The sequence below is a fragment of the Saccopteryx bilineata genome, chromosome 3 (assembly GCF_036850765.1).
Source record: "Saccopteryx bilineata isolate mSacBil1 chromosome 3, mSacBil1_pri_phased_curated, whole genome shotgun sequence".
In the NCBI taxonomy this organism is placed as follows: domain Eukaryota; kingdom Metazoa; phylum Chordata; class Mammalia; order Chiroptera; family Emballonuridae; genus Saccopteryx; species Saccopteryx bilineata.
In genome coordinates, this window is record NC_089492.1 from 195,742,214 (window position 1) to 195,757,371 (window position 15,158).

General features: G+C 39.9%; 1 long non-coding RNA gene across 1 annotated transcript in view; it reads right to left on the reverse strand.

Annotated features, from left to right (window-relative positions):
* Nucleotides 1-9,169: 9,169 nt before the first annotated feature.
* The window catches only part of LOC136330910 (uncharacterized), an 84,375-nt gene continuing 78,386 nt past the window's right edge, over nt 9,170-15,158 (reverse strand). The window contains exons 2-3 of the long non-coding RNA XR_010730413.1: nt 10,434-10,544; nt 9,170-9,474 (exon numbers count right to left, since the gene is read on the reverse strand). This is a non-coding gene — a long non-coding RNA (uncharacterized lncRNA). The remainder of the gene's footprint in view (nt 9,475-10,433; nt 10,545-15,158) is intronic.

Genomic DNA, 15,158 nt, shown 5'->3' on the forward strand with positions numbered 1-15,158 from the left:
AAAAAAGGAAATTATTCCCCCCCTCCTTTTTTCCTCTCCTCTCCCCTTTTTCTTGAGAAAATCTTGTGGTGAACTGTGAATTATAACAAACAATGCCTGTGATGGAGGTCCTGAATTGGGGAAAAGTAATAAAGGGGCAAAAAAAAAAAAAAGGAAAAAAAAAGGGGGGGCAGTATGGACCCACAAAAAGCAAATAAGGAAAAAATTTGGGTCAAGAATAAAATGATTTGCTTTTAGGTGTTGGTGTTGTCTAAGAGTTATGATGAGAGGAATAAGAGGAAAACAGAAAAATGGGGGGACAAATTAAAAAAATACTATTGTATTTAGTGGAACAAGAACTAGATAAAATGGAGAGCCAGGGATGGGAGCACTGCTAGTGAGTTAAAAAGGTGAAGTAAAAACCCCCCAAAATGCCACAAACATAAGTTTGAGTCCCAGATAAGATAATTTGTTTGTTATTGAGGTTTGAATGAGAGGAGATGTAAAGGAGAAAGGAAGAAACTAATATAGAGGGAGAAAAGAAAGAGAGAGAGAGAAAAAAAGAGGGAACCAGTAAAAGAAGAAAAAAGAAAGGAGAGAGAGAGAGTTAAGGGTTTTGGAGTGCAACCCTCATAGAGAGAAAGGAAGAGGAGAAAAAAAGATAATGGGAGATGTAACACTTATGGGTAGTGTAGTTCAAGGAGAGGAGAGAGTAAGACCGGCAGAGAGTTAATCGGCCAAATTGGAGGAGGAAAAAAAGTATCAAGAATGAAGATAAGAGAAACAAACGAACAAATATAATAAAATGGGATAGGTTATAAAGTCTGCAGATTATTCTTGATTTTGAGAGGTTATCTTCTTGTTTTTTCTTTTCTCTCCCTCTTCCTGGTTGGTGACTCTGTACCCCAGGTTCTGCCCCTTTGGCACACTCAGGTAGAGGTTTGCAGTTGATAAGTCTCTATGGCAATGTCATGTATTGTGCTTTAGTCTCGTTGGGAGTCAAGGCTCATTAGCTTTCATAGGCTCCGACAGTGAGAGAGTCCGTGTTCCTGGAGCCTTTCTCCTAGTCTTTCCTTCCTCAATTAGTAGCCTGATAATCCAGCTATGGGGTTGTTGCTGCCTCTGCCTGGATAGTAAGAGGTTCAAAGAGCTGGCAACTCCCCACTCTATTTCCACTCAGCACAGGGCTCTGGGTAAGGCTCAGTCAGTCAGAGCTGCTAGCATAATCAGGCGGGCTTTCCACCCACTCAAAGACCTCTGGCTCTGCCACTCTGTCCGGTAACACAGGCGGGCACCCACTTCCGGGGTGCTTGGAGGAAACTCTCATTCACTATCTGCGCGCGCAGACCAGGATATCTGGCCAGTAGTCTCACGCTCTGAGTGAAACCCCCAACCGCATGGAAATTTGCAGCGCTGGAATTCGCTCTCGCTCCATCCCCGTGCGCGGCTTTTGCAAGGCGCTGGGGCGGCCCGAGATTCCACTTTTGCCCACACAAAGGCCCCTGACTCTGCCCCTCTGTGCGATAACATGGGCGCGCCCTGCCTAGGCACTCGGAGGAATCACTCACTACCTATCTGCGCGCGCACACCAGGATATGAGGCCGGCCGCGTTTCCCTGAGTGAAACCCTCACCAGCACGGAAAATTTCCACCGTTGGAATTAGTTCTCGCTCCCTCCCGTGCGTGGCTTTCCCAGGGCGCTGGGGCTGCCCAGAGATTCTGCTTTCGGCCCACAGAAAGGCCTCTGACCCTGCCTCTCTGTGGGGCAACACGGACACCCACTTCTGGGGCTTAGGAAGATATCTCTCGCCCACTAACTGCGCACCAACCAGGAGAACGGGTAAAATGGCTGCCCCGCTTGTCTTTCTTTGTTTGGGTTTGGCGCGAGTGTTAGCTTGTATTGCCCGGCTTGCCACAGGAACAGTTTTTCCTCCGCTAGGATCTCCGTGCCACAGCCTGGTTCGGCCTTTTGTGCGCGGCCTGGATGTATTCACCCCCTTTGCCCGCCTCAGTTTCTATATTCACAGTTACCAGAGAAAGCCGCCCTGTTTAGGTTAGTGAGGAAGGCGGAGCATTTCTTACTCCCTATTTCCTTCAGGATTTGGTTATATATTTAGCCAATTTTTCACTCGACCATACCTTCGGGTGTATTGTGAAGCATCTGGAGGCTCCAAGTATAGGTTTTTCTTTTTATGGTTGAAGATCTTGTTGAGTTTTGGGGGAGATTTATCGGTATCGCTTCCTACTCCGCCATTACTCTGACGTCATCTACCGCTGCATTCTTATCTATGTCCATGAGTCTCAATTTTATGTCCCACCTATGTATGGAATCATATAGTTCTTAGTCTTTTCTGATTTACTTATTTCACTCAGTATAATGTTATCAAGGTCCATCCATGTCATCATAAATGATAGTATGTCATCATTTCTTAGGGTTCAGTAGTATTCCAAAGTATATATGTACCACATCTTCTTTATCCAATCATCTATTGAAAGGCATTTCAGTTGTTTCCATGTCTTGGCCACTGTGAACAATGCTGCAATGAACTTGGGGGTGCATGTGTCTTTACGTACCAATGTTTTTGAGTTTGGGGGGTACATACCCAGTAGAGGGATTGCTGGGTCATATGGTAGTTCTATTTTTAATTTTTTGAGAAACCACCATACTTTCTTCCATAGTGGTTGTACTACTTCACATTCCCACCAACAGTGAATGAGGGTTCCTTTTCTCCACAGCATCTCCAACACTTGCTATTACCTGTCTTGTTGATAATAGCTAATCTAACAGGTGTGAGGTGGTATCTCATCGTAGTTTTGATTTGCATTTTTCTAATAGCTAGTGAAGATGAGCATCTTTTTATATATCTATTGGCCATTTGTATTTCTTCTTGGGAGAAGTGTCTGTTCATGTCCTCTTCCCATTTTTTTATTGGATTGTTTGCTTGTTTGTTGCTGAGTTTTGTGAGTTCTTTGTATATTTTGGATATTAGGCCCTTATCTGAGCTGTTGTTTGAAAATATCATCTCCCATTTAGTTAGCTGTCTGTTTTGTTGTCATTTTCTTTTGTTGTGCAAAAGCTTCTTAGTGTGATGTGGTCCCATTCATTTACCTTTGCCTTTACTTCCCTTGCCTTTGGGGTCAAACTCAGAAATTGTTCTCTACAGCCAAGGTCCATAAATTTAGTACCTATGTTTTCTTCTGTGTAATTTATTGTTTCAGATCTTATACAGTTATTTAGGTCTTTGATCCATTTTGAATTAATTTTTGTGCAAGGAGACAAACTGTACTCAAGTTTTATATTTCTGCATGTGGCTTTCCAATTTTCCCAGCACCATTTATTGAAGAGGCTTTTCTCCATTGTATGTGTTTGGATCATTTATCAGAGATGATTGACCATATATATGTGGTTTTATTTCTGGGTTCTCAATTCTGTTTCATTGGTCTGAGTGTCTCTTTTTCTGCCAATACTATGCTATTTTGATTATTGTGGCTCTGTAGTATAATTTGAAGTCAGGTATTATAATGCCTCCAGCTTCATTTTTTTTCTCCTTAGTATTACTTTGGGTATTCAGGGTTTTTTATGGTTCCATAGAAACCTGATGATTTTTTATTTCATTTCTTTAAAAAATGACATTGGAATTTTGATGGAAATTGTATTAAATTTGTATATTGCTTTGGGTAATATGGCCATTTTAACTATATTTATTCTTCCTATCCAAGAACAAGGATTATCTTTCCATTTCATTGTGTGTTTTTTGGTTTCCTTTAGTAATGCTTTGTAGTTTTCATTATGTAAATCTCTTACATCCTTTGTTATGTTTATTCCTAGATATTTTTTTAAATTGCAACTGTAAAAGGGATTATTTTATTTACTTCATTTTTTGAAGTTTTATTGTTGGCATATAAGAAAGCAATATACTTCTGTATATTAATTTCATATCCTGCAACCTTACTGTATTGGTTTATTGTTTCTAATAGCCTTTCTGTGGAGTCTTTGGGGTTTTCTATATACAGTATCATGTCATCTACAAAAAAGAAACTTTTACTTCTTCTTTCCCAATATGAATGCCTTTTATTCCTTTCTCTTGTCTGATTGCTCTGGCTAGAACTTCCAGTACTACGGTGAATAGGAGTGGAGAGAGTGGGCTGCCTTATCTCATTCTTGATTTTAGAGAAAAGTTTTCATTTATTTTACCATTTAGTATGATGTTAGCTGATAGTTTGTCACAAATGGCCTGTATTATGTTGAGATATTTTCCTTCTATACCCATTTTGTTGAGTTTTTTAAACATAAAAGAATGTTGTATTTTATCTAATGTCTTTTCTGCATCTATTGACAGGATCATATGGTTTTTGCACTTTGTTTTGTTGATATGGTGTTTTACATTAGTCGTTTTATGTATGTTGAACCAGCCTTGTGTTTCTTGGATGAATTCCACTTGATCATGATGAATTGGGGAACAATTTTTTTTTCACTTTCTGTTGCATGAGAAATATATAGAACTGTTTCTATATATTTCTACATCACTGATTCCAAATCTGAAACCTGTTTTTTGGTGCATGCTCTAGTTTTTATATAATTTTAATTTCTTTTTGTTATAGTTAATGACATGCATTGGTTTTTAAATTGGAGTTAAAGAGCAACAACTCTTGGATTGAACAAAACCACAAGGCAATTAATGTTTTACAACATCACTTTTACATAATTGTAGTTGTTTTAAATGTAAAAAATTATTATCTGATAAAAACACCCTCTTGTTTTGTTTTAAGATTGAATCATGGCTTCTTCGAGTAGGCATAAATGTAAGAACAGTCCTAACACCTTCTGTTATATATGTGGCTGTTACACACTTCAATGTCAAAGGCACAATATTTTATCATTTGTGACACGTGCATATATTGCCTATTTTCAAGTTCCCCTTGGCGATCAAGACAAGAATTGGGCTCCTCATATTGTGTATCATAATTGTGAGGAAATGCTTCGTAACTGAACAAAAGAAAAAATGCAAAGGAATGCCTTTTGATATTCCCATGGTTTGGTGTGAACCTGAGGACCACAGCAGTGACTGTTATTTCTGTCTGATCCATACAAAGAGCATTGGCAAGAAAAAACAGCATATGATCACACATTCTAATATTCCCTCAGCAATACGACCTATTCCACACTCTGAGACACTCCTGGTTCCAGTTTTCAATGGTTTTATTTTTTCTAAGGATGAAGAAAGTGAATATGGTGATCAAGTGTATTTTGATAAGCTGCATGAGGAAATGGTTGTAGAATCTGAAGGGTCTTCTTCTGATGCCAAGCAGTTATTAACCCCTCAGTAGTTTAGCCAACTTGAATTGAATGACTTAGTAAGAATGACATAAAAATTGTCTTCGACTTTCTGAAGTATGAAGAGCATAACTGGATCATTTGTGTGGATCTTAAAATGGTAAATTTCCTGCTAGGACAACAGAGAGGTTTCACGAAGTACTCTTGCTTTCTGTGTTTGTGGGACAGCTGAGCTCGGGAGAAACACTGGACACAGAAGGAGTAGCCGAAATGTGAAGCTCTGAAAGTAAGGATGCAAAATATTGTGAATGAACCTGTAGTTAATCGAGACAGGATCATTTTTCCCCCACTTCACATCAAACTTGGCTTAATGAAGCAGTTTGTTCAGGCTTTGAATAGAGAAAGTGAATGCTTTCAGCATATTATTTCTGCTTTTCCTGCCTTGTCTTTTGAGAAGATAAAAGCAGGTGTATTTGATGGACCTCAAATTCAAACCCTTATATGTGATGAAGAATTTGCCAGGAAGATGAATAAGGAGGAGACAGCAGCATACTCGAATGGTAAGAAGTGTTTTGTGGATGCAACAAAAGTCTTTTGTGGCAGTTACAAAGAACTTCCTTGGCAACAAAAAAGCAGAAAACTATGAACTTCTGGTTCAAAAAATGCTGTTGGCTTTCCATGACATTGGATGTAACATGAGCATTAAGATTCACTTCCTGAACAGTCACCTTGATAAGTTTCCCAAAAATCTTGGAGCTGTTAATGATGAGCAGACTACTGCTAGAGCATCAAACAAGATTGTCCTCAACAAGTTACACAAACACAAGAGCTACAAACACAAATTTTTGCCTGAATAGAATTTAAACAAGTTTTGCACAAATTATATGATTAAAATAAGTGTTTTAATATGTTCTATTTCAAAATTATAGACAAATTCTGATGCAATAATATCTTTTAGTATATTAGTGTATTTACCACATTATATAAATTATTATATTTTCACAAATATGATGCCCAAGAAGACATTCTACTTTATTATGTTAAACTAAATGTTGAAAATTTTACAATAAGATGAAAACCTAAAATCTTGAATTTCAAAAGAATTGTAGCTTGCAGAGAAAAACTAATGTCAGATTTGAGATCAGTACACTCGAATTAGGTAAGAAGAAGTGTTTTTATGGATACAACAAAAGTTTTGTTCCCCAGTGTTATTTTTTTAATGTGTATTTGATTTGCTAGTATTTTATTTAGGATTTTTGCATCTGTGTTTATCAGAGATACCGGTCTGTAGTTTTCTTTTGTTGTTGTTGTCCTTGCCATGTTTTGGTATGAGGGTTATGTTGGCCTCATAAAATGTGTTTGGAAATAGCTTCTTCTTAAATTTTTTGGAAGATGTTGAGAAGGATATGAACCATCTTTGGATGTTTGGTAGAATTCACTAGTGTAGCCATCTGTTCCTGGACTTTTATTTTTGGGGAGGTTTTTGATGGTTGTTTCTACTTCCTCCCTGCTTATGGGTCATTTTAGGCTTTCTACTTCTTCATAATTCAGTCTAGGAAGATTGTATTGTTCTAGAAATTTATCCATTTCTTCTAGATTGTGGAATTTGGTGGCATATACAGTGTGTCTGTAAAGTCATGGTGCACTTTTGACTGGTCACAGGAAAGCAACAAAAGAGATAGAAATGTGAAATCTGCACTAAATAAAAGGAAAACTCTTCCAGTTTCATACCTATTCAGTGCAGTTCAATGTGGACTCATGCACAGATTTTTTAGGGCTCCTCAGGTAGTTATCCCTTATAGCCTCTACAGACTCATCACTGACTGATGGTTTACCAGAACAGGATTTCTCCACCAAACTGCCGGTTTCCTTCAACTGCTTATCCCACCGAGTAATGTTATTCCTATGTGGTGGTGCTTCGTTATAAATGCGCCGATATTCACATTGCACTTTGGTCACAGATTCGAATTTAGTGAGCCACAGAACACACTGAACTTTCCTCTGTACCATCCACATCTCGACTGGCATGGCTGTGGACTGCTCTGCTGTATACATGGTGTTACGTCATCATCTGCACATGCTGCCACATCATCCTACAGAAACTAGGAGGGTTTTCCTTTTATTTGGTGCAGAATTTCACATTTCTATTGTCTTTTGTTGCTTTACTGTGACAGGTCAAAAGTGCACCATGACTTTACGAACACACTGTAGTTTTTTATAGTATTCTACAATAATCTTTTGTATATCTATGATATCTGTGGTAATTTCTCCTCTTTCATTTTGGATTTGTTTATATGAGTCCTTTTTCTTTTTCCCTTCATGATTCTTGCCAGAGTTTTGTCAATTTTGATGATCTTTTCAAAGAACCTGCTCTGTGTTGTATTAACTTTTTTATAGTTCATTTTTTCTCTATTTCATTTATTTCTGCTCTAATTTTTATTATTTCCTTTCTTCTGCTGGGTTTGGGTTGTCCTTGTTCTTCTTTTTCTAGTTCCTTAAGATGTGATGTTAACTTGTTCACTTGGGTTCTCTCTTGTTGTTGTTGTTTTATATATATATAAGCCTGTAATGATATGAACTTCCCTCTTATAACTGCTTTTGCTGCATTCCAGAGATTCTGATATGTCGTGTTGTCATTTTTGTTTGTCTGTATATATCTTTTGATCTCTGCTTTTATTTCTTCTTTGACTCAGTCATTTTTTAGAAGTATGTAGTTAATTTAATTTCCACATTTTTATAGATTTGTTTATTTCTTTTTTTTTGCAGTTGAATTCTAGTTTCAAAGCCTTATGGTCAGAGAATATGCTTTGTGTAATTTTAATCTTTCTGAATTTGTTGATGGTTTGTGGCCCAGCATATGGTTTATTCTTTGTGTGTGTGTGTGTGTGTGTGACAGAGATAGAGAGAGGGACAGATAGGGACAGACAGGCAGGAAGGAAGAGAGATGAGAAGCATCAATTCTTCATTGCAGCACCTTAGTTGTCCATTGATTGCTTTCTCATATGTGCCTTGACCTGGGGGCTACAGCAGACCGAGTGACCCCTTGCTCAAGCCAGTGATCTTGGACTCAAGCTAGTGAGCCTTGCTCAAACCAGATGAGCTGCACTCAAGCTGGTGACCATGGGGTTTTGAACCTGGGTCCCTCACATCCCAGTCTGACACTCCATCCACTGTACCACTGCCTGGTCAGGCTATACCCATTATTCTCATAGCACTTTTCCTGATGGAGTTAGATAATTCTTGTAGGGCTTTCTTTCTTTCTTTTTTTTTTAGTTTGTGAGTCTCTTTCTTTTTCTCTCTGTAGTACCTCTGGTTATCTGTCTTCTATGTCACTAATGCTTTCCTTTATCTTGCCTGTTCTATTAGCTAAGCTTGTTACCTCACTTTTCAGTTTGTGTATTGAGTTTTTTTTCTTTGTTTGGTTCTTTTGTATAGTTTCAATTTTCTTGGTTTTTTGTTCATTAATGTAAGGCAAAGGTTGTGAACCTATGGCTCACAAGCCAGATGTGGCTCTTTTGATGGCTGCATCTGGCTTGCAGACAAATCTTTAATAAAAAAAATCACGTTAAAAATATAAAACATTCTCATGTATTACAATCCATTCATTTCCTACCACTCATGTTCATGGTTGAGGGTGGCTGGAGCCAATCACAGCTGTCCTCTGGGACAACACCAAATTTTTATTGGATAATGCATAACACACACGGGTCATTGTATGGCTCTCACAAAATTACATTTTAAAATATGTGGCATTCATGGCTCTCTCAGCCAAAAAGGTTCCCTTTGTGGCTATGCCCTTTCTTCTTCCTCGGTGGGGAAAAATACTTAAATACATCAGGGGATTCACATTCCATTCTATTTAAATTTAAATGAGTGCATCTTACAAGTTCCAATTAAAAAAAAACACATAGCGATGAAACCATTTTATTTTTTCAATATTAGAGCTGGCATTTCCAATTTTTGCATGCAAGAACACAATTCAGGCCTTAAAAACACATTTTAGACAACATTAAACAAAGACTAAACAGAAACGAATCAGATGAACCAGAGAGAAAGCCGGGATTTCAGAGCACAGCCAGACCAGAAAGACGCCTGCCTGATCTTAGGGCATTTTCTCACAGAGGGACTGAATGACAAATCAGTAATCAATACTTCCTTGAGAAAAATCTCGGGTGGCCACATGAAAATTCTGTATAGTCAGATCCAACAGGTGTCCCCCACCTTAATTTCCAGGCAAAAAACAGGAAAGAAACAAAATGATAGTTCAGAGGATTGTAGCTAAAACATTAAAGAAAATCAGACAAAAACAAGAAAAGCTGTAACTTTCCTAACACCTGAGTCTCCTATCCATTCTCAAATTCCAATAGCTGCTGCAACTTGCAGTTCAGGTTGATTATGCTGAGATTTCTCTACCTCAATTTTAGCTGAGCAGTAAACTTAGTTGATGGGGGGTGGGGATGGCTTCCTTGTCCGTTTCTCTGAATCACCTGCCCTTCGTCAGTACACTTAGACTTACATTCACTTGCCCAATGTTTCCCTCTCTCACAAAGTGGGCAAAGGTCCAGAGCCTTAAGAGCTGGCTGCCCTTGAGGGAGAGGCCAAGACTGATATCTGGGGGGAGCAGGGCAATTTCTAGCAAAATGTTCCAAACCCCTGCACTGGAAACAAGATCCATGGGCAGAAGTGCTTCCCTGACCTTCCTTCTTTCATTTGTTCTGTGCTTTATCAAAATATTGTCCTGGAGGGCTCGCCTTAAGCACTGTGGCAATAGCAAGACCTTGCATGTATGAAGGCTCAATATCAGTGTATATTCTGATGTAATCTCCTATATCTCGAGCCTGATCTAAAGCTTGTTGAAGTGGGAATCTCCAAAAGTCTAAGACAAAGATCCTGGGAGCAACCCGATAAGCATAAGAAAGAGCAGAGGGCAGCAGAGGTGCAAAGGTTAGGCGGCCATAGCCACAACACCTCATTATCTTCTGAGTCATCCTCAGACTCCAATGTCTTCTCATATTTACATCCTTCTGTTTCTAACTCACTCTGATCACACAATAGCCTCTCCTCGAATAAAAACATTTGTACAAAAAGAAAAAGGTCCCTCACTTTTTACCCTAACTGTCCCATAATTTATTAGTCCCGATTATACTCTCCCCCAAAACTTATTTAAAATTTTTACTTACTGCGTGCACCCGGGGAGTTCCATCACCTGCATTTAGTTTAGTTTTCCCTTTCTCAGGTCCCTGGTTTGGGTGCCACTTGTCACAAACCAGCGCAGCTAGTAATTCCAGGTCCTGAATGGGAATGGCACAGAATTAAGAAAATACACTCAAAGAAATAAAAGGATGGGTTTGGGAGGGCTCTGCAAAGCTGCTAGCAAGAACAGAGCATGCTCCATGCCTGTTTCTTGCTTTATTTATAGAGCAAAGTGAGGCCATTAGAAAATCAGAGATTTCTGATCCCGTTTCCAAGGCAATCCAAGAATTTTACCAAGTTCAGAAAACCCCCACCATACATAACATCTTAACTTTACACAAAATAAAGGACAGAAGAAACCTGCCTCCAGTCTTTCTGGGGAACATGGGGGGTAGTGTAACAATCCAGCACCACAGCTTAACAGCCCTTTGCAACCTAATCAGGCAAGTGAGGTGGGGGGATGGGCAGACTGGCAGTTTATAGCCAGTTTTCCGCACCTCTGTCCCCCCAAAATCTAAACTGCAAAAACCCTGTTTGCTTTTCAGTCCCCAACACCAGATGAGCCTGTGCTCAAGGCAGCTACCTCTGGATTTTGAACCTGGGTCCTCTGCTTCTCAGTCTGATGCTCTATCCACTGTGCCACCATGTGGTTAGGCAGCACCAACATGTTTTTTATGATAAGGATAAAACAGACTGCACTACAGGAAACAGGAGAAGCCTGCAAACTTCAGCATGATGAAAGTTGGAGACCACCAAGACTAGAGTAGTGAAAGCAATACAAGAACAAGAAGAGGAGATGGACTCTGAAATGCACGCATTACCTTCTCTACCCCAATTAATACCTATAGGGGAGTTTATAAAGAAGACCCAGGGGATGATACTCACTGCAATGGGGATGCAGATTCTATAGCCACATTGACAGATAGGAATCCTGACTCCACTACCTACTAATTGCATGACTTTAAAAAAATTGCATAATTTCTCCATGATGTACTTTTCCTATCTGTAAAATTGGATGTGTTAGTAGTGTTATCCTGTTACAGTTTTTTTAAATAATTTTTATTTTATTAATTTTTAGAGAGGAGAGAGAGAGAGAGAGAGAGAGAGAGAGAGAGAGAGAGAGAGAGAAGGGGGAGGGAGGAGCAGGAAGCATCAACTCCCATATATGCCTTGACCAGGCAAGCTCAGGATTTTGAACCGGCGACCTCAGCATTCCAGGTCGATGCTTTATCCACTGCGCCACCACAGGTCAGGCCTGTTACAGTTTTATGAGAAGCGAATAACTTAATTTCTTGGTAAGCACAGTGTTGTTTTGTCTGTTATGGTAGAATCACTGAGATCTCTCTGCTCTCCCCTCGCTTAAAAAGACTATGTTTCCAAAAACAGGCACGGTGATGTCTCCCCTTCCAAGTCCTCTTTTACGGTGTGACATCACCACTCTTCCATCAAGGGGTGAGGTTGATGTCCTTCCTTTTTGAATCTGGACTGACCCTGTTGCCTGCTTACTCAATAGACTATAATGAAAATAATACTGTGTAACTTCCAGGATTGGGACTTTGGAGATATATCGCTTCCCCCCTTTGCCTTTTGAAATACTTCTTTTTGTAACACAGCTACAAGAGAAAAGCTCACTGGAGGTGAACCGAGCTCCCAGCCGACATGCCCAGCTGAGCCTCCAGCTAGGGACTACTGCCTTGTGATCGAGCCCATTTCCAGACCTTCAAGTTATTCCAGTGCCTAGGCTTTATAATGCAGAAAAACCTCCTCGTCAATTCACCAAATCATAAAAATTAGGTACTAAGTGGTGGGGTGGTCATCAAAACTGATCCCCAAATGACTTAAATTTTTCAGTGACACAGGAAATGTAGCTGGTACTTTTGTCCATAATTGTGGTCTGTATGACACTCCAAAATGTTCCATGTAGCTCCTGTGTACACTGTGAGGTGGTTGCCATTTCCCACTGGCACTGACTCTTTAACCAGACTGTGGAGAACTCTCTCTCCCTACCAGGGTCATAGATATCTCTTCTGACTTACAAAAGGGCCACATGCTTCCTCAAATTATAACCCCTGCATCTGAGAAAATGAAGACCAATTCTCCAGGCCTGGGCCATTATGTATCTGTCAGTCTTCCTACTTTGATGCCTTTCTTCTCCCCTCCTTTCTCATACTCATGAGTATAGTTTCCTGATCCCTCAGTTGGCTGGAGCCTGTCTACAAAGACACTCCACCCACACTACTGCCCCTGCCTGTCACTTAGTGACATAGCCCCACATCCTGGAGGGTCCTGCTGCTATAACACACCCATTAGGACACAGAATGTAGATAAGTAAGTGACTATCTCTTCTCAAGGTGAGAGTTAAGACTCTCCATACAGGTCAGGAGCAGTTTTCACCTCTATCTTTAAGAGTCCTAGATCTCAGCCCACAGCTCAATGTCTTCTCATCATGATTCCCAGGAGATCTAGCAGGGCCTCGTGGTGAGACGCCAGGTGGTTTCTCTATTGTCCCAGAGTTCCTGAGTTAAATATGACTTCACACTCCACATCTATTGAATAAATGTCACTATACAATAAATCAATAATAAAAAATAATTTAAATTATATTTAAAATGATTTTACAGTGGTTTACTTAAACACACTAGGTTCAATCCTAAATTGTTATCAGTAAAATGTGGGGCCAGGGATTGTAAAACTATCCTATTTGATTGAAATGTCACTCCAAAATAGAACCTCCTACTCATTAAGCAGTTATCCCTTATGTTCATTACCAGCCAAACAATGAGAATAAAATGTCCAGCATACTTTCTCCGTAGTCATTTGGCAAACACTGATCTGCTTTTTGTTTCTATGGATTTGCCTATTTCAGATATTTTATTTAAATAGAATTGTATAATAACTGACTTCTTCTATTCCTAGTTTGCTGAATGTATATTGGTAAAGCCAGTAACCATGGCCACCATTACAGCCACCCGGCAGTGCAGGTTCACGTCTGATTCGGATAGACAGTAATGAAACAATGAAGCCAAGAACTGTTGGGCTATTAGCTTTAATCCTAGCTTGCACCTGGCAGGCAAGAAATACACACAGTGGGAAAACACTTCCCTTTCCATTCAGGGCTTCCAGAGCTACTGACCTATCCTAGTTTTCTAGAATCAAAGGTTTCTATCTCACCAGCCTTATTCACCTCTGTTTCCCATCTCCTGCTCTCTGCACAAACGTTGCACAAACTGGCTTCTCCTTCAGCACTCTGCCATCTTGGATGCTTCTCCTATTTTTCACGTGGCCTTTCTCTGCTCTCCTCCAGCATGGGCTCCTCTGCCCCATTTTAGAGTGTAGAAATCAAAACCTTTAATCCAATATACAAACAAAGAAGTCTCTGATACAAAGTCACTTATCTGAGACATAATGGGATTCCTCATGAGAGGGCACCACCCCCTATCATGCAACAGTCAAGGGTGTGGGGAAAAGCTTAGTTTTGAAAAGATTTTAGTATTAAAAGGGTGGGAAAAGCTTAGTCTTAAAACTAAGCCTTAGGCTATAACGATCTTGCCTGCTTACAGCCTGTTCCCCATACCCAATGCAAACTATAAGCGAGCAAACATATACATCATTTTTGCAAACTTATTAGACCCACAATGTTTTTGTTCTGTTGTTTTTAAAATTAAATTTTTAAATTTATCATGTTAACATGGCTTCAAGTGTCTCACTCAATATAATCCTCTCACCCCCCAACAATGTGTCCCCCATTACACCCTCTTTGACTCCCCCCCCAACTCCCTCCTCACCTTCCCTCTGGAATTTGCTGTCCTGTGACCTGTATCTATGTGTTATGTATATATAATTTCATTAATCCCTTCACCTTCTCTGATATCATCCCCTCATCCTCCTTCCCTCTGACAGTTGTCCCTCTAATCTCTGTGACCCTATTTGCCGATGCTTTTATTCAGCTAAGATAATCATATGGGGTTTTTTCTTTTATTTTATTAATGTGTATTATGTTGATTGATTTTTACCTGTTGAGCCAACCTTGCTTTCTTAGGATAAATCCCATTTGGTCATGATGTATAATCCTCTAGTAAACTGTTGGATTTGATTTCCTAGTATGTTGTTGATTTTTGCATCTACATTTATAAAAGATACTGGTTGTTGGGCAGATAAAATGTATTATGCTCACTTTGTTAAAGATAATGCTGCCCACGTGGAGGCTGTTACCCAGGTGATATTAATGTGTGTTGGGGGCAGGCAGGATCGTTGTAGCCTGGGGCTTGGTTCTGGAATTAAGCCTTTCCCACCCTTTTTTGATGTGGGGTGGTACAATCCAATCATGCCTCAGAGAAGTGACTGTATTAGAGACTTCCCTATTTTGTATATTGGATTAGAGGTTGTGAAGCTACAATATAAAATGGGGGCGCTCTTGGTTCCTGGGATGATTAGCATGAGAGAGCAGAGGGAGCAGAGCAGAGAGCAGCAGAAAGAGGCCATGTGGCCAGGAGAAGCAGCCAAGATGGCGGAGTGCTGAGTGAGATGACAGTTTGTGCAGAGTTTGTATCTGGGATAAGGAAGGAGATGGGGAACTGAGGAGAATAAGGCTGGTGAGCTAGAAACCTTTGATTCTAGGAAACTCGGATAAGTCAGTGGCTTTGTGAGCACTGAATGTGAGTGGGTTTTGGAGCCCAGTGTATATTTTTACTTGCCCGCTGGGTGCAAGCTAG